General features: G+C 38.8%; 1 protein-coding gene and 1 long non-coding RNA gene across 2 annotated transcripts in view; one reads left to right on the top strand and one right to left on the bottom strand.

The window, feature by feature from the left end:
• The window catches only part of get4 (guided entry of tail-anchored proteins factor 4), a 707,996-nt gene that overhangs the window by 126,228 nt on the left and 558,409 nt on the right, over window positions 1-23,359 (top strand). The window lies entirely within an intron of this gene.
• Window positions 7,111-20,033, bottom strand: LOC147841299 (uncharacterized). Its single transcript, XR_015503902.1, has 3 exons — window positions 19,083-20,033; window positions 11,454-11,623; window positions 7,111-11,275 (listed from the first exon to the last, which is right to left on the bottom strand). It is a non-coding gene; the product is annotated as an uncharacterized LOC147841299 (long non-coding RNA).

Raw genomic sequence — 23,359 nt, 5'->3', positions numbered from 1 at the left:
CATTACATCCGTTCATTCGGGTGCTCATGTCGCTCAGAGAAATCGCCTCGGCCGAAGGCGTCCCTCACGATCACATTCCGGTCAGTCTTGAATATTAAACAGAGGTAATTGACTAATACTTTAGATGGCCGCTACCAGCGTGCTCGTTCTAAAATACTTTAGTTAGTCCCGCTTAGGTGTACACCCTTGAGTTAAGACAATCATCATTTCTAATTAGAGGTTAGGGCATTATTATAAATGAACCCGACTACTGGACTCTATAGTAACTTTGGTTTTCACCAAGCCCATAGTTTCCCATATGAACTTAATTTAGAATAATATCATCTTCAAACAAAGGTCGGGTACCCAATCTAGGTTAGTCGTGCAACAACTTGTTGACCTAGACGAAAGTTATCGCCCTTTCCACCTAAGTACACATGAATCAATATCAAGAGTCAGTCGGATCGCTAAAACACAATTAGTGTGCCCAATGCTCCATCTCAATTGGATTTTAGTCCGTCTACTGACCTGACGCAAGACATGCGGAAACAAGGATTCAGCGTAATCTACTAAGACTAATAATTACAGAGTGAGCAAAATATGTTCAAACATAACAATTTATTAAACAGGTAAACAAAGCTAATCATTCAAATCCAATTCAAACAACAGACAAAATATAATCTAATCTAAAACAATAAAAATATCATCAAATTAATCAAATCAAATCTGTAAACACAATGAAAAGAGGTTTTAGAAGTGTTTACCTGGAGATGAAAACTACACACAGAAGTTGTGCGGGATATCTGCATACAGATTCCCTGACTTCTCTGCCACCTTCTCTTAAATACCCATTTTTGCACCTCAGGGTGTTCCTTTGATATTTACCATTTCAACATCACTCTATTGATATAGAAGTTTCGTGTTCTTTTGTTTTAGTGGGAAGAGGTCTTGGCCGGGGTTCTCGTGATATTAGCATTTGGTTGTTCCTTTGTTTTGGGTAGAAGGAGGTTTGGGCTGTGATGCTTGATTTACAGTTTTATTACTGGTCCAAAGGCTAGTATTTTAACGTTTAAAGGAGTGAGACCTTCTTTGCCAGACCCACCGGAACCTTCAATGTGTTGACATTTGAATATCTTAAGACAGAGATGAAAAGAAGAAATGCATGTCAGTAGATAAGTGTCCGTGAGAGGTTTCGTTCCCACACTGAGGGTGGTGGGTGAGAGTTCTTTGATGTTTATCAGGTGTCTGTTCCTGTTAGAGCCTGAATATTTGATCATTTACAAAAGCAGTCTTACAGTAATCATTTCTGATATCAACCTTACAGTAATCATTTCTGATACCAGCCTTACACTTGCCTTTAGGCGGCGATGTACCTGGCAATAAGTCTATGGCACACTCATAAGGACGATGAGGAGGCAGAGAAGCAGCTTGAGACTTAATGAACACTCTCTTCAGGTCAAGGTACTCACTAGGCACGTCTGACAGGTCCATGCGCTCCTCCTGAAACACAGACCAAGAAACAGCAGAACGAGCAGACGAAAGACAAGACTCATGACAGTTCTCACTCCACAAAAATGTAGTATTAAGACCCCAGTTAATATGAGGTTTATGGAAAATTAACCAAGGATGGCCTAAAACCACCGGTGTGTGTTTGAACAGTCTGTTAACAAAAATGAGATGTGTTCAACATGATTTCCAGACATAATAAGTTTTATGGGTTTGGTGGAGTGAGTGATGGTGGGGAGGGAAAGTCCGCTGAGGGTGCGTACTGCAATGGGTTGTGAGAAAGCAATAACTGGAATTTTAAAACTGAAAGCAAGACTAGAGTCGATGAAATTCCCCTTCGCCCCAGAATCAACGAGGGCATCGGTGTTTTGGCTTCCGGAACCCCATGATACAGAGACAGGCAGTAAAGTGGCCGCCGCGGAGGATTTGTCCAAACTGATTTCACCCAACAGTAACCTCTTACCTACTGATGGGTGGTACAGGAAGCCACCCGATGACCCGCCCCACCACAGTAAAGGCAGAGTCCCTCAGTTTTCAGTCGGCGCTTTTCCTGCACGGACAAGCGGGACCTGCCCACCTGCATCGGTTTTGGGTCAAGCGCTTCCAACTTCCGGCGCCACAGCCGAGGCCGGAAGGTCAGGGACTGGATCCAGAAACCTGCCTTGCCGCATGCGACTCTCACGGCGGAGCAGTCTGGTGTCCACCCGGATGGCCAGATCCACTAACTCTTCAAGAGTTTTAGGAAGATCTAAGGAATAGATCTCGTCTTGAAGACAGTCAGATAAACCATGCAGGAACATATGCCATTGAGCTTCCGCATTCCAGCCGCATTGAGCAGCTAAGGTCAGGAACTCAATAGAATAATCCACTGCGCTCTGATTCCTCTGGCGGATTTCAGCGAGGATTCGAGCGGCCTCTCTCCCAGAAGCGGCCAGATCAAGGACTTTTTTGAGTTCCTTGGAGAACAGGTCGAACGAGGAACAGCATGGTAGTTTTTGTTTCCATGCTGTAGTTCCCCATTGTGCCGCCCTCCCCGAAAGGAGGGTGATTACAAAAGAAACCTTTGACTGCTCTGGGAAAAACAAAGACGGCTGCAGGGTCATGTACAGGGAATGTTTGGATAGGAAAGACCGACATAAGTGAGGCTCTCAAGCATAGCAGGTCGGAGGAGGAATGCGAGGCTCAACAGAGCGACTTGCAGCCACCGGGGCTGATGCAGGCTCCGCTTGTGCTGCTCCAGAAACCAGCTGTTGGACCTGAGAGGTGAGCAGCGAAACCTGGCCAACCAGAGCCTGAAGAGCCTGTGCAGTGGTGGCCAATGCCTCATCCTGGCGATTGATCCTGGCATTGCTGAGCGTGACGATAGGTAAATATGAAGTGTAAGATAATAAAGGGTGTAAGGTATGTAACATCCCAGTGTGAGCATCTCATGGTCTTAGCTGTGGTCCAGGTTCATGTACAGGAAGGAATCTCAGAGCCTGTGGAGCCATGCAGCATCAGTCTCTGTTTCCATGGCTGAGTTGGCAACTTATTTGTTTTAGCTTTCTTAGCTACTGGTCCTTTACCGCTGTTGTCTTCACATCTGGAAAAAAAATAAGCAAGTTGATTACATAAACTACATTGTCAATATCCTTGTGATGTTCACTGATACTAGTACCAATTTACCTAATAAACTCAGTTGCAACATAGAAATTATCTACTGAACAGCACCTGTTTTGTAAAAAACTGTCAGTATTTCTTTTTCACAACAGCTTAGCATATTTCATATAACATAACATGTTATTATATAGGCCTCTGTTTATCATTGTACGCTATATACATTATAGGATACACTTTGTACAGCAATAAAACTATAAGTAGCCTGTAAGGACATATTTCATGTAAATAATGAAGGTAAGAATAAATAAAAGACTTACTCCACAGGGATTCTATCCTCCGCTGCGTCTAAATATTCTTCAAAATGTATGTGTTCATCATCAGAGTCGCGCTCTTCTTCTGTGGAGAAAGCAAATTATCCGTCGCTGTCCTGTACCATCCGAAGTGCTTCTTCACTCGTGTAGCGTGCCATCATTCAAAAGCGCAGAAAAAGTAAGTAACTATGATTAAGCTTGTCGTTAGATGCCATGTCTCGGGGGGCGTGTACAATATTACCTGGCTCACCGCTGTTCATTTATAATTACATTTACATTTAGTCATTTAGCAAACGCTTTTATCCAAAGCAACTTACAAATGAGGACAAGGAAGCAATTTACACAACTAAGAGCAACAATGAATAAGTGCTATAGGCAAGTTTCAGGTCTGTAAAGTCTAAGAAGGGAAGTATTAGTAGTATTAGTATTATTATTTTTTTTTTTTTTTGGGTACAGTTAGTGTGATATTCAGAGAGGCAATTGCAGATTAGGAAGTGAAGTGAAGACTAAATAGTTGAGTTTTTAGTCGTTTCTTGAAAGTAGCTAGTGACTCTGCTGTTCTGATGCAGTTAGGGAGTTCATTCCACCAACTGGGCAGATTGAGCGTGAGCGTTCGCGAAAGTGATTTCTTCACTCTTTGGGATGGAACCACGAGGCGATGTTCATTCACAGAACGCAAGTTTCTGGAGGGCACATAGATCTGCAGAAGTGAGAGCAGATAAGAAGGAGCAAGGCCAGAAGTCACTTTGTAGGCAAACATCAGAGCTTTGAATTTGATGCAAGCAGCAACTGGCAGCCAGTGCAAATGGACTAGCAGTAGAGTGACATGTGCTCGTTTAGGTTCATTGAAGACCACTCGTGCTGCTGCATTCTAGAGCAGTTGAAGAGGCTTGATAGAGTTAGCTGGAAGCCCAGCTAGTAGAGAGTTGCAGTAATCCAGTTTGGAGAGAACAAGAGCTTAAACAAGGAGTTGAGCTGCATGTTCAGATAAGAAGGGTCAGATCTTTCTGATGTTATAGAGTGCGAATCTGCATGATCGAGCAGTTCTAGAAATGTGGTCAGAGAAGTTTAGTTGGTCATCAATCGTTACTCCAAGGCTTTTCACCATTTTGGATGCAGTAATGGTTGCCCCATCCATCTGGATTGCGCTCACTGAACAGCGCGCTCACTGAAAGGCGGGATCACGTTAATAATGAGGCTATACAGGAGAATACAATCAAAAAAAGTTGATTGTATGATTACTTCAAGATCTCTGGATGCACATGTAACCCATTAATAGACACAAGAAGATATGAAAAAAATACATAAATGAAAGCAAGAGAGTGAAAGTTGATCGCTGACAAAAATTAGTGATGGCCCCTTTAAGAGAAATGGGTGGAGTAAAATCAAGCACGCTCATGAAAAACGGCAGTGCGCGTCTGGATTGGAACAGAGAGAGATTGAACTGAGAGAGTGAGAGTTAAGTTAGAAACCTTAAAGTAGATTTAGTCAATAAAATCCAACTAATACAGCTGAAAGACTGCAATTGAGTGACATTGAGCAGCCATCACCAGATTGGAGCTGGGACGAGGCAGAGGCTCAAGGAGGAGAGCTGTTGTGATCTCACGGACCACCACAGATTTGTTTTTCGTTTGGATTTTTGTTGAATTATCGCCTTGGCTGCGTTTTTTTCCCTTTCTTCTATCCTTTTCCTGAGTGAATGTGAAAGTCCTGATCTATGCAGATACCTATCTGGATCAAGTTTTGCACTTAGTTCAGTTTAACGTGCAAATGGTGAGCCGCCCATGGATCTGTGAGTGTTAGATTGGATGTGAGAGCAACGAACTGGTAGGAAAGTTCCTATATTCTTTCCCTTTGAACAAATACACACTTTTCTCTGTTTCTTCCCTTTTTTGGATTTTTTCTCGTAAAGGACTCTTCTTTTTTTCCGAGCTTGAACTGACTCTCAGTTCACTGAATTGAACTTGCGTGGACTGAGTGAACGGAGTCGATTCACCCGTTCGAACTGAATCTGAACAAGGTTCATTTCAACCGAGTCATTAACAAACCTGAGTGAACTGAATCAACTGAAGTTGAACTAAGATCTATTTGAATTAAGTCATTGACAGAGTTAAGTGAGATTTGAAGTGTTTTAAACTGAACAGAACTTCAAATTGTATTCTTTTTTTACTGAATTCAGTTTGTTGTTTTGCATTTATTGAATTGTTTTATTTATTTTATCATTTATTTTGAGAGTTTTGTAATTTATTTGTTTTGGTTTATTTATTTTCACACATAATTGACGAAACTGAGTTTTCCTGTTTATTATTTTATTTGGGGAAAAAAGAGTGTATTATCCGAGTTGAGTTTGATGTTTAAAATGTTTTACCTGAAAAAAAAAAACAAGTGTTAGTAGAAGTCTTATTAATATATAATACACAATTTATACATTAATTAATATATGCATTTCATCTGCTTAATGTGAACATTTTATTATTATTTTTGCCCTTTTTAAAATTAAATTTTTGGTTAAACACACAAAAGAGTGCTTGTGTTGATTATTCACTTACCTGCTACGTTGTTATCCTCTCTCCAGTAGTCGTTTGTTGGTTCTGGTCATCGGCCCATATCGAACTTTATAATAGTGTGACACGCTAAAACACGTTACGTGCTACAACTTGGCGAGCCAGCCAGGAGAGGGGGCGTAGCAGTTGCTGAAGAGAATAATCATTCAAATAGACAGTAAAATTAAAGAAACATGGATTTCATTGAGCGTGAAAACTTTAACGTAGAAAATGCGAATTAGTGGTATTAATTACCACTACCAATTACCAATTAATTAGTGGTATAACACTAACTGAGTCAGATCAAATTCTTGAAATGTATCTACTGAGATTTGGCCCTATAAAACGTAATGTTCTAATCGACGACCCCCAGTCTGAATTCCACCATAATGCCATAATAGAGTTTTCGCACAGTTCTGCTATGAGCAACCTTGAGCCTCAACTGCCTTTTTTCATGTGCGCTCCCTGAACAGCATCTACTCCCCTGCCACCAGCAGCTCTGCTGAAAATGTGGAGAAAATGCTAGATACAGCTAGTGTCAATGTAGAACACCTACAAGATGAGCTTCAACAGTAGTTAAAGGTGGGTGGAAAAAATCCTTGCATGATATGTCACCTGGAACTGAGCTAAGAAACAAGCCTCTTGACCCATTCAATCAGCACTCCCCCACGATCCAAAGTCCAAAAGTTGCCTTTTGTGCTGAATATTGAAACAGAAAACCCAGCCAAGGTGAGCATGCGTGTCATACCGCCCCAATGTTTGGAAGATGCTGACGATAGTTCTGATACTGTATCTGTGAAGCTACCTTTGTCTGCAATGCACCCTCCAGGCGTCCAGAAACTTGTAATGGAACACATTGTGAGGTCTAGTGATCCTGTGCCTCTGCACAACACTGCATTTCGCTTAAAAGCTTTCTCAGTGAGGAGCCCTCGTCTAAACAACGAACCTGATTTTGACACCTGGAGAGCAAGCGTCGATTACATATTAGGTGATCAGTCCCTTCCAGAGTCAAACAAGACACTTAAGATACTTGACATCCTGTTACCACCAGCCTCAGACATTATCAAACATGTGAACTTGAATGCTTCACCAGAGTGCCTTCAGCTGCTAGAATCTCTCTATGGTTTTGTGGAGGATGGGGATGAATTATTGGCCAAATTCATTAGCACCTTACAGAACCCAGGTGAGAAGTCATCAGCATATCTCCACAGACTGCATGTCATTCTGAGTGCCACCACCAGACGTAAAGGTGTAGCAGAAAGTGAACTAAGTCGCTGCTTGTTGAGGCAATTTTGCCGTGGTTGCTGGGATAACGCCCTAATTGGAGACTTGCAGCTTGAGAAAAATAAATCAAATCCACCTTCTTTTGCGGAGCTGGCTATACTTATCCTCACAGCTGAGGATAGACTGATGTCAAAGGAAGAGAGAATGAGGAAACACTTGGGCTTGAATAAACACCCATCAGCTTCGCTAAAACAGAGAGCAGCAACGTACCAACAGTATGTTTACAGCTGCAGCCCATCAGAAGAGGATGATATCAATGCCTAAGCCCATGACACCGTAAAGCAGAAGACTTGTAAACAGAAAAGTACTGTGCACTGTTCTGGACTATCTGAAGTAGGAGAACTGAAAAAAGAAATTGCAGCCCTTCAAAGCCAGATTGCAGCCATGAAAACTGCAGCTAATCAAGAGATGAGAGAACAGAGAGCAGGGGCAGGTGAACTCAACGAGTTGAAGGGACAGATAGCCGAACTCAAAGCTCAAGTTAATACTTCTGGAGTTTGGAGAAGCCAGTATGAGAACTCTTTAAGAAGACAGATCAAGAGAGCATTACGTCAAGAATGTTGACCGAAAGGGAATTGAGAGGCAAAAACAAGATGATGCAAAGACCAGCCGTCCCTGACCCTGGTACTGTTTTCGTTGTGGGGAAGACAAACATCTCGCTGTTCAGTGTGAAAATCCCCCAAATTCATCTTTAGTTGAAAACAAGAGACATAAGCTGAGAGAAAAGCAGGCGGAGTGGGATTCACAGAACAGACCCACTGCTCAGCTTTTAAACTGAAGTCAGTCTCTGTCATAGGGCGAACAGAGACTGAAAGGAACAGACAAAGCCCTAAGCCTCGTCATGCACTTAATAAAGGTGTAAATGCCAGACATCCTCTCAGTTTGCCAGTTGGACTAGTGGGAACGAAATGTACTGCATAAGTTAGAATTGCTCCCAGGTTACAACAATCCCTCTGTCTTTCTAGGATAAGCATCTCTCACAATACCCCATGTAACCGCTAAACAATCTGCTAGAGGTCGAGGGGGCAAATGGACAAACAGTTCCCTACCTGGGATATGTTAAATTGACTTTAAGATTTCCCCAAGAGTTTCTAGGAAACGAGGCAGAAGTCCAAACATTGGCTCTTGTAGTTCCAGATCTGACACATACACCTTAAATTCTGATTGGGACCAACACTCTGGATGTCTTGTATGCAGATTGTGTACGAGGAGCTGTATATAAGCTTAAATCTAATTATCACGGTTATCAAGCTGTAATAAGACTCCTGGAGGTACGACGCCGCAGAGCCACTGCAAGTGTTCTGGGTCAAGTAAAGCTGAAAGGAGACATACCTGAAGTTCTGCCAGCTGGGAGCAAAGTAGTCCTCAATGGTCATGTCAACATCATTGGATCTTTTACTCTCACAGAGAGTAAAAGCTCTCTGTGAGAGAAATCAAGTGTACATGAACCAAGATTATTCTGACCCTTTAAGCTTTCAGCCTGCTGTAGTTGATCACTGTCTCATCACATCAATGCTGCACCTCAGTGTTTCTGACAGGGAGACGCTCATGGCCTTCAGACCCTTCTCCGTCTATCTGAAGAAAAAATGAGGGAACATCAGAGAGCAGATCCAGACCTTAGGGTGGTCATTGAACATCTGGAGTCCAGGACAAGACCGTTAGGTAGAATGGATTCTGTAGAAAGAGCTTTATGGATGAAAGAGTGGAGCAGATTGGAACTTAAAAATGGATTGCTGTACAGAAGTAGACAGGATCAAGAGAAAGTTTCATAACAGTTGGCCCTACCAATAAACCTCAGGGAGATGGCTCTGACAGCTCTGCACGATGACATGGGACATCTAGGTATGGACAGAACACTGGACCTCACCAGGTCGTGGTTTTATTGGCCAAAGATGGTAACATCTGTGGAGAAAAAAATAAAGACTTGCGAACGCTGTGTGAGACGTAAGACCCACCTGCGAGAGCGGCCCCCTTGGTGAATATTATGACGAGCAGACCTCTCCAGTTAGTCTGCATGGATTTTCTGTCACTAGAGGCTGACTGAAGAAATACAAAAGACATCTTGGTGATCACCGATCATTTCACCCGATATGCCGTTGCAATACCCACAAAAAAACATAAACTAGCACATAAGTGGGAGAAAATAGTTTGTTGTAATCAAGAAAGTGGAGGACTTGCCAGTCTATACAGTTTGAGCTGAGGGTAGGGACGGGCCACAACACACATTACACCGTGACTTGCTGCTGCCCTGTAGATTTCTACGAGGCAGAATTGAGGACCCAGTTGTGCAAGGAAAAACTCGTAGACCTAAAACTCGTTCTAGTGCTGATAAAAGAGTATCAGATAATGAAACTGAGAATTCTGAGTGTGAAGATGAGCCCTCTGATTACTACCTACCTGGGCACTTGCAGAGTGTTGAAAGCAGAATCCTCTCCAGACCCAAACCTGTGGAGCAGTCAAGAGATGAAGTGAGGCTAGATGTTTCTCCTGAAACACTGAATGCAGTTAGTACTGATGCTGGGCTTCCTATTCCAGTGGTGTCTCGAAGGGACAGTGGATTACCTGACTTACCTGATGTTAGGGAGGAAAGTCTGCTGGAAGAACCTGGAGAAGACAATCACTTACCTGACCCTGTGGATGCTAAAGGAGAAAGTCTGTTGGTCAATGTTGATAGAGAAGATATGACTGAAAATGACTCTGATGATACTGAGAGTAACCCACCTGTGAGACATGAGTTGCAGAGACAAGATTCAGACAAGCTTTTGTATGTGAATCATGACATAGAGAGCAAGAGAGATGATGTCTTACCCTTTAATGAAACTGCTGGCTTGAGTTTTCAAAACAACACGACAGAGCCTGAACAAGACTCCCAGAATGTCTTAAGACGTTCACAGAGCCACACAGAACAGCCGAGGAGGCTGCAGTACCCCAAGCTGGGAAATCCCCTTTCCCTAGTCATTCAATCACTGTTACAAGGACTTAGCAGTGCCTTCACATTGTCTTTTGAAGAGCTCAATTCTCTCGAAGATGCATCTTTGGACATGTATTCAGGCTACTCTCCTGCTGTGATTTCGCAACCTAAAAGATGCAGCGGGACCTGCATAAATTCAAGGCGGGGAGAATGTAACCCAGGCTATTAATAGACACAAGAAGATATGAAAAAAATACATAAATGAAAGCAAGAGAGTGAAAGTTGATCACTGACAAAAATTAGTGATGGCCCCTTTAAGAGAAACGGGTGGAGTTAAATCAAGCGCGCTCATGAAAAACGGCAGTGCGCTTCTGGATTGGAACAGAGAGAGATTGAACTGAGAGAGTGAGAGTTAAGTTAGAAACCTTAAAGTAGATTTAGTCAATAAAATCCAACTAATACAGCTGAAAGACTGCAATTGAGTGACACTGAGCAGCCATCGCCAAATTGGAGCTGGGACGAGGCAGAGGCTCAAGGAGGAGAGGTTCAGTTTAACTTGCAAATGGCGAACCGCCCATGGATCTGTGAGTGTTAGATTGGATGTGAGATCAAGTTTTTTCCTTTTTGGATTTTTTGTCGTAAAGGACTCTTCTTTTTTCCAAGCTTGAACTGACTCTCAGTGAACAACGGTTCACTGAATTGAACTTGCGTGGACTGAGTCGATTCACCCATACTGAATTAAACTGAATCCAAACAAGGTTCATTTGAACAGAGTCATTAACAAACCTGAGTAAACTGAATCAACTGAAGTTGAACTAAGATCATTTGAACCGAGTCATTAACAAACATGAGTGAACTGAATCAACTGAAGTTGAACTAAGATCTTTTTTAATTGATCCATTGACAGAGTTAAGTGAGATTTGAAGTGTTTTAAACTGAACAGAACTTCAAATTGTTTTCTTTTTTTACTGAATTCAGTTTGTTGTTTTGCATTTATTGAATTGTTTTATTTATTTTATCATTTATTTTGAGAGTTTTGTAATTTATTTGTTTTGGTTTATTTATTTTCACACAAAATTGATGAAACTGAGTGAAAAAAGAGTGTATTATCCGAGTTGAGTTTGATGTTTCCACTGTTTAACCTGAAAGAAACCAAGTGTTAGTAGGAGTCTTATTAATATATAATAAACAAATTATACATTAATTAATATATGCAATTTATCTACTTAATGTGAACATTTTATTATTATTTCTGCCCTTTTTAAAATACAATTTTTGGTTAAACACACAAAAGATTGCTTGTGTTGATTATTCACTTACCTGCTACTTTGTTATCCTCTCTCCAGTAGTCGTTCCTTGCTTCAGGTCAGCGGCCCATATCGAACTGTATTATAGTGTGACACGCTAAAACACATTACGCGCTACACACACTATAACAGACTGTCCTATAAGCCCGTAGCTGATCAGTGCCACCCAGTTTTTCACCCTAGCTAGGAACCAATTAGACATAAAAGTCAATCAGCCACATGTTTTAATATGTTTCATAGTAAAACAAAACACTTTAAAAGTATTTTCCTTTTTTTTTTTTACAATTAAGGATCTGCCCTGTGTCCCACCCACCACTACCTTACAGGACACACCCTAATCCTAACTCTAGGTTTTTACCTGGGGTGAAGAGACAGCCAGTCCCATATATTCCAGAAGCGGACAATTCAATTAAATTCAAAGAAGTTATTGCAAAATAAATTACAAAATACAAAAATACAACTCAATTGCGCAACAACATTGTCCTCATCAAACATTGATAGTTGTCCAGTCAGGATTTTGACAATTCAATAATGCAAAATGCTGTTTTATTGTTCTGTTGATTTAATAACACTCGTTTAGATTGTGTCTTTATTTGTGTTTGAATTCATCTAAGTAATAAATCATGTGATTAATAATACGAGACCAGCCATGGTCAATCATAAGCATGTGATCCTCTGAAAATGATCTAATAAATACTTCGCTAATGTGTAATTTTGTTTTAATGCTGATTTTGTTTTTTAGATCTTGTTCTTATCATCTTCAATGTTTTCAAGAGTTGGGAGGCAGCCCTGAGGGTCCTCGAGCCCGGGGCTCCCTCTTGTTTAGTCTAGAGAAAGGGCATCCTGAGCTCAGATAAGTCTCAAGAACTCCCCTAATCCCCTAGTAATTTTGTCTTAATGCAGTAAAGTACATTGGGCAGCCATCGGTTGTAATAAGGTGTTATAAAATAGTTGATTGACTGATGCAAGATCTCTGAATCCACACTATAACAGACTGAGCAATGGGCCCGTAACTGGTCAGTTCCACCCAGAGTGTTTCACCTGAGCTAGGAACCAATTAGACATAAAGGCCAACCGGCCACGTTTTACTTTATTTCATAGTAAAGCAAAAAGACTTTTTAAGTATTTTGCATATTTTTTGGAACTTAGGATGTGCCCTGTGTCCCACCCACCACTACCTTACAGGACACACCCTAATCCTAACTCTAGGTTTTTACCTGGGGTGAACTGACAGCGGGTCCCATATAGTGCAGAATCGGATCATTTGTTAAAATTTAAAGAAGTTATTGCAAAATAAATTTGCACTTTTTAAGAAATTAATTTTGCAATCTTTATTTGTGTGTTTGAATTTATCTGAGTAATAAATCAAGTGATTGTTAATATGAGACCAGCCATGGTCAATCATAAGCATGTGATCCTCTGAAAATGATCTAATAAAGACTTCGCTAATGTGTAATTTTGTTTTAATGTTGTAAAGTACATTGGGCAGCCATCGGTTGTAATAAGGTGTTATAAAATAGTTGATTGACTGATGCAAGATCTTTGAATCCACACTATAACAGACTGAGCAATGGGCCCGTAACTGGTCAGTTCCACCCAGAGTGTTTCACCCGAGCTAGGAACCAATTAGACATAAAGGCCAACTAGCCACGTTTTACTTTATTTCATAGTAAAGCAAAAAGACTTTTAAAGTATTTTGCATATTTTTTGGAACTTAGGATGTGCCCTGTGTCCCACCCACCACTACCTTACAGGACACACCCTAATCCTAACTCTAGGTTTTTACCTGGGGTGAACTGACAGCGGGTCCCATATAGTGCAGAATCGGATCATTTGTTAAAATTTAAAGAAGTTATTGCAAAATAAATTTGCACTTTTTAAGAAATTAATTTTGCAATCTTTATTTGTGTGTTTGAATTTATCTGAGTAATAAATCAAGTGATTGTTAATATGAGACCAGCCATGGTCAATCATGAGCATGTGATCCTCTGAAAATGATCTAATAAAGACTTCGCTAATGTGTAATTTTGTTTTAATGTTGTAAAGTATATTGGGCAGCCATCGGTTGTAATAAGGTGTTATAAAATAGTTGATTGACTGATGCAAGATCTCTGAATCCACACTATAACAGACTGAGCAATGGGCCCGTAACTGGTCAGTTCCACCCAGAGTGTTTCACCCGAGCTAGGAACCAATTAGACATAAAGGCCAACCGGCCACGTTTTACTTTATTTCATAGTAAAGCAAAAAGACTTTTAAAGTATTTTGCATATTTTTTGGAACTTAGGATGTGCCCTGTGTCCCACCCACCACTACCTTACAGGACACACCCTAATCCTAACTCTAGGTTTTTACCTGGGGTGAACTGACAGCGGGTCCCATATAGTGCAGAATCGGATCATTTGGTAAAATTTAAAGAAGTTATTGCTAAATAAATTTGCACTTTTTAAGAAATTAATTTTGCAATCTTTATTTGTGTGTTTGAATTTATCTGAGTAATAAATCAAGTGATTGTTAATATGAGACCAGCCATGGTCAATCATAAGCATGTGATTCTCTGAAAATGATCTAATAAAGACTTCGCTAATGTGTAATTTTGTTTTAATGTTGTAAAGTATATTGGGCAGCCATCGGTTGTAATAAGGTGTTATAAAATAGTTGATTGACTGATGCAAGATCTCTGAATCCACACTATAACAGACTGAGCAATGGGCCCGTAACTGGTCAGTTCCACCCAGAGTGTTTCACCTGAGCTAGGAACCAATTAGACATAAAGGCCAACCGGCCACGTTTTACTTTATTTCATAGTAAAGCAAAAAGACTTTTTAAGTATTTTGCATATTTTTTGGAACTTAGGATGTGCCCTGTGTCCCACCCACCACTACCTTACAGGACACACCCTAATCCTAACTCTAGGTTTTTACCTGGGGTGAACTGACAGCGGGTCCCATATAGTGCAGAATCGGATCATTTGGTAAAATTTAAAGAAGTTATTGCTAAATAAATTTGCAATTTTTAAGAAATTAATTTTGCAATCTTTATTTGTGTGTTTGAATTTATCTGAGTAATAAATCGAGTGATTGTTAATATGAGACCAGCCATGGTCAATCATGAGCATGTGATCCTCTGAAAATGATCTAATAAAGACTTCGCTAATGTGTAATTTTGTTTTAATGTTGTAAAGTATATTGGGCAGCCATCGGTTGTAATAAGGTGTTATAAAATAGTTGATTGACTGATGCAAGATCTCTGAATCCACACTATAACAGACTGAGCAATGGGCCCGTAACTGGTCAGTTCCACCCAGAGTGTTTCACCCGAGCTAGGAACCAATTAGACATAAAGGCCAACCGGCCACGTTTTACTTTATTTCATAGTAAAGCAAAAAGACTTTTTAAGTATTTTGCATATTTTTTGGAACTTAGGATGTGCCCTGTGTCCCACCCACCACTACCTTACAGGACACACCCTAATCCTAACTCTAGGTTTTTACCTGGGGTGAACTGACAGCGGGTCCCATATAGTGCAGAATCGGATCATTTGGTAAAATTTAAAGAAGTTATTGCAAAATAAATTTGCACTTTTTAAGAAATTAATTTTGCAATCTTTATTTGTGTGTTTGAATTTATCTGAGTAATAAATCAAGTGATTGTTAATATGAGACCAGCCATGGTCAATCATAAGCATGTGATCCTCTGAAAATGATCTAATAAAGACTTCGCTAATGTTTAATTTTGTTTTAATGTTGTAAAGTATATTGGGCAGCCATCGGTTGTAATAAGGTGTTATAAAATAGTTGATTGACTGATGCAAGATCTCTGAATCCACACTATAACAGACTGAGCAATGGGCCCGTAACTGGTCAGTTCCACCCAGAGTGTTTCACCCGAGCTAGGAACCAATTAGACATAAAGGCCAACTAGCCACGTTTTACTTTATTTCATAGTAAAGCAAAAAGACTTTTAAAGTATTTTGCATATTTTTTGGAACTTAGGATGTGCCCTGTGTCCCACCCACCACTACCTTACAGGACACACCCTAATCCTAACTCTAGGTTTTTACCTGGGGTGAACTGACAGCGGGTCCCATATAGTGCAGAATCGGATCATTTGGTAAAATTTAAAGAAGTTATTGCTAAATAAATTTGCAATTTTTAAGAAATTAATTTTGCAATCTTTATTTGTGTGTTTGAATTTATCTGAGTAATAAATCGAGTGATTGTTAATATGAGACCAGCCATGGTCAATCATAAGCATGTGATCCTCTGAAAATGATCTAATAAAGACTTCGCTAATGTGTAATTTTGTTTTAATGTTGTAAAGTATATTGGGCAGCCATCGGTTGTAATAAGGTGTTATAAAATAGTTGATTGACTGATGCAAGATCTCTGAATCCACACTATAATAGACTGAGCAATGGGCCCGTAACTGGTCAGTTCCACCCAGAGTGTTTCACCCGAGCTAGGAACCAATTAGACATAAAGGCCAACCGGCCACGTTTTACTTTATTTCATAGTAAAGCAAAAAGACTTTTAAAGTATTTTGCATATTTTTTGGAACTTAGGATGTGCCCTGTGTCCCACCCACCACTACCTTACAGGACACACCTTAATCCTAACTCTAGGTTTTTACCTGGGGTGAACTGACAGCGGGTCCCATATAGTGCAGAATCGGATCATTTGTTAAAATTTAAAGAAGTTATTGCAAAATAAATTTGCACTTTTTAAGAAATTAATTTTGCAATCTTTATTTGTGTGTTTGAATTTATCTGAGTAATAAATCAAGTGATTGTTAATATGAGACCAGCCATGGTCAATCATAAGCATGTGATCCTCTGAAAATGATCTAATAAAGACTTCGCTAATGTTTAATTTTGTTTTAATGTTGTAAAGTATATTGGGCAGCCATCGGTTGTAATAAGGTGTTATAAAATAGTTGATTGACTGATGCAAGATCTTTGAATCCACACTATAACAGACTGAGCAATGGGCCCGTAACTGGTCAGTTCCACCCAGAGTGTTTCACCTGAGCTAGGAACCAATTAGACATAAAGGCCAACCAGCCACGTTTTACTTTATTTCATAGTAAAGCAAAAAGACTTTTAAAGTATTTTGCATATTTTTTGGAACTTAGGATGTGCCCTGTGTCCCACCCACCACTACCTTACAGGACACACCCTAATCCTAACTCTAGGTTTTTACCTGGGGTGAACTGACAGCGGGTCCCATATAGTGCAGAATCGGATCATTTGGTAAAATTTAAAGAAGTTATTGCTAAATAAATTTGCAATTTTTAAGAAATTAATTTTGCAATCTTTATTTGTGTGTTTGAATTTATCTGAGTAATAAATCGAGTGATTGTTAATATGAGACCAGCCATGGTCAATCATAAGCATGTGATCCTCTGAAAATGATCTAATAAAGACTTCGCTAATGTGTAATTTTGTTTTAATGTTGTAAAGTATATTGGGCAGCCATCGGTTGTAATAAGGTGTTATAAAATAGTTGATTGACTGATGCAAGATCTCTGAATCCACACTATAACAGACTGAGCAATGGGCCCGTAACTGGTCAGTTCCACCCAGAGTGTTTCACCCGAGCTAGGAACCAATTAGACATAAAGGCCAACCGGCCACATTTTACTTTATTTTATAGTAAAGCAAAAAGACTTTTAAAGTATTTTGCATATTTTTTGGAACTTAGGATGTGCCCTGTGTCCCACCCACCACTACCTTACAGGACACACCCTAATCCTAACTCTAGGTTTTTACCTGGGGTGAACTGACAGCGGGTCCCATATAGTGCAGAATCGGATCATTTGTTAAAATTTAAAGAAGTTATTGCAAAATAAATTTGCACTTTTTAAGAAATTAATTTTGCAATCTTTATTTGTGTGTTTGAATTTATCTGAGTAATAAATCAAGTGATTGTTAATATGAGACCAGCCATGGTCAATCATAAGCATGTGATCCTCTGAAAATGATCTAATAAAGACTTCGCTAATGTGTAATTTTGTTTTAATGTTGTAAAGTACATTGGGCAGCCATCGGTTGTAATAAGGTGTTATAAAATAGTTGATTGACTGATGCAAGATCTTTGAATCCACACTATAATAGACTGAGCAATGGGCCCGTAACTGGTCAGTTCCACCCAGAGTGTTTCACCCGAGCTAGGAACCAATTAGACATAAAGGCCAACCAGCCACGTTTTACTTTATTTCATAGTAAAGCAAAAAGACTTTTAAAGTATTTTGCATATTTTTTGGAACTTAGGATGTGCCCTGTGTCCCACCCACCACTACCTTACAGGACACACCCTAATCCTAACTCTAGGTTTTTACCTGGGGTGAACTGACAGCGGGTCCCATATAGTGAAGAATCGGATCATTTGGTAAAATTTAAAGAAGTTATTGCTAAATAAATTTGCAATTTTTAAGAAATTAATTTTGCAATCTTTATTTGTGTGTTTGAATTTATCTGAGTAATAAATCAAGTGATTGTTAATATGAGACCAGCCATGGTCAATCATAAGCATGTGATCCTTTGAAAATGATCTAATAAAGACTTCGCTAATGTGTAATTTTGTTTTAATGTTGTAAAGTATATTGGGCAGCCATCGGTTGTAATAAGGTGTTATAAAATAGTTGATTGACTGATGCAAGATCTTTGAATCCACACTATAATAGACTGAGCAATGGGCCCGTAACTGGTCAGTTCCACCCAGAGTGTTTCACCTGAGCTAGGAACCAATTAGACATAAAGGCCAACCGGCCACGTTTTACTTTATTTCATAGTAAAGCAAAAAGACTTTTAAAGTATTTTGCATATTTTTTGGAACTTAGGATGTGCCCTGTGTCCCACCCACCACTACCTTACAGGACACACCCTAATCCTAACTCTAGGTTTTTACCTGGGGTGAACTGACAGCGGGTCCCATATAGTGCAGAATCGGATCATTTGTTAAAATTTAAAGAAGTTATTGCAAAATAAATTTGCAATTTTTAAGAAATTAATTTTGCAATCTTTATTTGTGTGTTTGAATTTATCTGAGTAATAAATCAAGTGATTGTTAATATGAGACCAGCCAAGGTCAATCATAAGCATGTGATCCTCTGAAAATGATCTAATAAAGACTTCGCTAATGTGTAATTTTTGTTCAAATGGTTAATTTTTTACAAAACTAAGAAGTTAACTGAAAATGAGAGTCTCAGCTTTAAGCTTTTGGTATAAGGCACATATTTTAGAACATAATTCGTATTTTACTCCACCTTTTGGCTTAACATGTATTCCCATAAAAGAACAAACATCAAATTGCTTCAAACAGTTATATCAACCATTAGCATAATCAGCTTTCATATCTGAACCATCAACAGTTATCTTAGCACTTATTTTTGATTGTTTTTGTGTCAGAGATTATAATACTGCTTGAAAAGAAATGTGCGAGATCACGACTATAATTAAGATCTTGTGGGTGTTTTGTTTAAACCTTTAAAATGAACATTTGTTAAAATAAATGTGAATAGTTTAATATGTGGTCTTAGATCAGCTGAATTTAACATTACACACTAAAAATGGTCTTGAACCGCCCCTGATTTAAGCCTTTAACTCATATAACTATTTTGTGTTTTGTGGCTTGTGCAATTACTTGTTGTTGATTCCTTCTGCGAATGTGATGGTCTCTTCTTCCTGAAAACCAAAAGATGCTGCAGAAATCTTCTCCTGAAGCTGTAAACTCGACATTTTCCACTCTTTCCAGCAGCTCTGGTTTCTCATCTCAAAACGCACCGAGTTGTAAGAATTCTAAATGGAACTCTGAGCGTCGATGATGTCATCGAGGCTGAAGCTGATCTGTGCTGAGTGTGTGATTTGTTTATTTTTAATTCCATGGTCTGATTCTGATTGGCTGGAGGGTGTGCATTATTTTCGTTGAAATCCATTGGTGAAAATGCACAGCTAGTTCCAGTCAGTTTTGAACACAGTTCAAAATAAATGCGTCTCTAGTTCCTCGCATGTTCTGCTCAGGAAACCTGGGGACTGTAGCGGAGGGGAAGTCCGCAAATTTAGAAAAATACTTCTTAATTTGCCGGAATGCTGCGCTGTGTGAATGCAGATGGAAGATTGCCGTAATAAGCGCGTGCACGTCTAGAACGTGCTGACGTGAAACGTCTGCTTAAGCCAATCACAACAGTCAGACGCATTTACGTCCGCGCGGTTTGTGAGAATAAAAGCCTTTGAATATTTTTCCAGACACATTTAGCTGCTAGAAGATAGTCAGGTCACGTTTATATGTTCTTCTTAATGCCAACTGTGTAAATAATCATCGATGAGATGCTTATGATAAGCCGTTGTTTGTTTACCTTCAAGCTTTGCGTGTGCCTGTGAAACACTCTACCCTTCGTATTTAACAGCAAATAAACTGAAACTGGCTTTGACTGCTTCCTCTTGAGAATCCATTATGTGCATTTGACCTGTTTTTTTTTTTATAAGATACAGATTTGTGATTGTTTTATTTCATGTATAACGTTAGGTTAATTAGCTCGGTAAATTTAGGTTTAGGTTTGATATTTACCGGACATTCGCGCACGCAGTTTTAGGGATCATCTGCGAGTTACATCGACAGAACCAAAACGCACAGTAGCGCAAAGAAGAGAAAAGCTTTTCTAGAACATTCCAGTAAATCGTTAGAGGCCAGACTGATTCAATACAGGTAACAAGTCCACTATACCTTTAACTGTACGGTACAAACAAAGCAGTAATAGGTGATATCTCATGTCATAAGCATACACATCAGCTAAAGCACTTAAATGTTATTTTCTCACATTTTCCACTTCATTTATGTATACATCACACATATATATAGGAAAAATATTTACAGTATTTCACCTAGATGCAAGCTTCTCATTCGGTAGTGTGCTCAGATTCCTAGGGACTAAACTGACTTACTAAAGGAGAGATTTTCCCAATATTTCCATTAAAAGAACTTTAGAAAATATTTATGCTAATTTAGCCATCTGTAATTTTCTCACCCTAAAGATTCCCAGAGGCCAGACTGCCTTACTACAGGTCAGAGTTTACCCATATTTCCATTATACAGTACATAAATATTGAAGAAAAATACCTAGCCTACAGTAATTCACCCAACTGTATTTAAAAAAAAATATTCTAAAGTTCTAAAGTGTGCCCACATTCATCTCAGTACAAAGTCACCACAAAAACTGGCATGGCATCTTTTTGATGGGGGTGTGCCACGCAACCTTCATGAAACGTGGCCCTACTTTGTGTCATGAATGATCTGTAATAAAAATGGGAGGAAATAAAGGAGGATTATGAGCCCACTTTATGTACAGTATGTCACTAATAAAGCTTGATTACCTTTTTCTCTTCTCTCCCCCAAAGGGTCAAGATGGAGAGCCCTCATCTCCTGTATGATTTGACATTCTCACGTTGTTGGTTAAGTGACGAGGGTAATTAAGAGACTTTTGGAGAGTAATTAGGTGCAATTCTGTGATTGTTTAAGATCCCGGAGGATTTCTGACAGGAGACTTTTATTGCAGAAGGAGATCGGAGGATATTATCTTTGAACAGTTTCTCTTTTGTCAAAAAAAGTTCAATTATTTCTCAGGACAGTTCTTTTATTGTGCTTTTGTATTTTTTGGTTTAATTTGTGCTCTTTTAATTTTCCATTTTATTATTATTTTTATTTATTTATTCTTTATTTTCCTTTATGTTGGAGTTTGAGGCTGTTCATGGTGAAGATGGGTGAAAGACGAGGTGAGAATTTAAAATCGTTCATTTTATTTTATATCATTTCACTTTATTATTGGCATGTTATGAGGATCTACAATGTTTAGCTAAATATGAAAAAGTAAAATAAAGCGAAAGTGAAGAGGCTGAATGGAGGAAGCTCATTCTTTATCCTTGCGCTGTTTAACTGTTTTCTCGCTAGTGAAGCATTCAGTGTTTCCTCTTACAAAATGTTAAGGTGAATTGATCAGGGTTCGTATGGATGCTTAAAATCCTTACAAATGCTTGCATTTTAGTGTAGTGGTTTTCAAAGTTTGCACAAGTGCATAGATTTTGGTTAAAGTGCTTGAAACTGAAAACTTTCTAAGTAGGTAAAAAATTATCAATTGTTTAAAGATTGATTGATTGACATTGATTGATTGATGACAAATTTAAGATCTGAGTAAATTTCATTTAAAATAGTTAGTGACAATGTTGGACTTGGTTCAAACGTACTGTACCATCAAAATGTTTTCTTGGAATATAGTACTACTGGAATATAGTATAAAATACTGTAACAAACAGCATCAGATATAATGTGATGACATATATATGCACATGTTTAATATTGTAAAATACTGGAAAAGTTTAAAAACGCACCTGGAAGTTTCTTTAAAAAAAAGCTTTTCAAGTTTTTTAGCAGTGGATAAGATGCAAGAACCCTGATTTATACTTCCTTTCTTTACAGAAACGCTGTGTGTGGAAAACTTTAGTGCCTGTTCAACAGCAATAACACTCTTTTAGGAGCAACAGTCAGTGTACAAAAAGTAGAAGGAGGCACAATCACCTGCATAAATGCTGATTTCAACATGGGCCCAGATGTGCCAGATCCAGCCCATGTCAAAACAGGCACTCCTGTAAAGGTTAGAATAAATGGTACCTTAAATCTAAGCTATTAGCTGTGTAAGTCTGATGTGCAGGCTAAAACTGTTGATTTATTCCTGTATTGGAACATTTCAGTCAAATTTTAAGTATATTTATTAGCAGTTAGGTTTAAAAAAAAGACTCTGGCATAGATTAGTAATTTTTAAATGTTTTTAAATAGACACTTCGACCTACATTTTATAAATGAACTGTAAAATGTGTTCTCTATAATATGTACCATTTGGAGTTGCTTTTGAATTCACGAGTCTCATTTAACTCATTTTTGCTTGCTTTGTACCCTTTTGTCTTTAACTTAAATGTTAAAGCCCATTTGTTTAGTGTAGGCCTGCAAAGGTAATGACAAAATTTAATTGAAATATTACAAGCAGAGATGTTAGCATTTCTTTCACTGTTGTTGAAAAAGTATCCAAGTATCCTAGAGTTAGACTATTGATTTGAGCCATTTTTGGATCCATTCAGACGATTTCTTAGTCTGGCGGGGTCACTTTTAGCTTAGCTTAGCATAATGAATTGAATCAGATTTGATCATAACTGTCTCTTATGTCACAGCACCTTCTGATAACACCCCGTTCTCATGCGCTGCGTAATATCATGGTACAGCAGAAGAGTTTATTGAATACTAAGCCAGAATGAGTATAGTTCCTAAAAATATTGGCCTAGAAAATAGTAATTCTTCATATTACGTCAGTTTTATTACACTGTATGTTTCTACAAAAAACTAAGGGCCCGGCGCAATAAGGTGCAACGTGTTTGATTCGATTTGTCGCAATTTTCAGACCAGTGAAACTCTAATTTTCATGTTTTGCGTCACATTGTTTAAATAGCGAATCTCTCTGTCAATAAACTGACCATAGGGTCGCTATATCTTCGACGATAAAGGTGGAGAGCCGAAAGCCTCCTTCTCAAGTGTCGGATGCTGATATGGAACTTGTAAATCACTGAAAGGCATAGTTGAGTCAGTTCCTGGTCAAAATAAAAGCCAATGCATTCATCCATGATACGTTAACCTTCGTATGCGTTTGCTTGGTACTTAACGTACGAAAGTCATAATAAACAGATCTTTTTGTAATGCTGTGATCACAACATAACTTTTCTTATAACATCTTTTGTTATGTCGAGATCATGACTTAATTTTCTCGTGATCACGACGTTACAACTTTTTTTATGTTGAGATCACGAGGAAACGATTGTTATATCAAGATCATGAGATAAATAAAACGTTGTAATCTCAAGAAAAGAGAGAAGAAAAAAATT

This window comes from Danio rerio, chromosome 12 (assembly GCF_052040795.2).
Source record: "Danio rerio strain M-AB ecotype USA chromosome 12, GRCz13ab, whole genome shotgun sequence".
Classification (NCBI taxonomy): domain Eukaryota; kingdom Metazoa; phylum Chordata; class Actinopteri; order Cypriniformes; family Danionidae; genus Danio; species Danio rerio.
The sequence above is the reverse complement of the archived record's forward strand: the minus strand, read 5'-3'. Positions and strand labels throughout refer to the sequence as shown.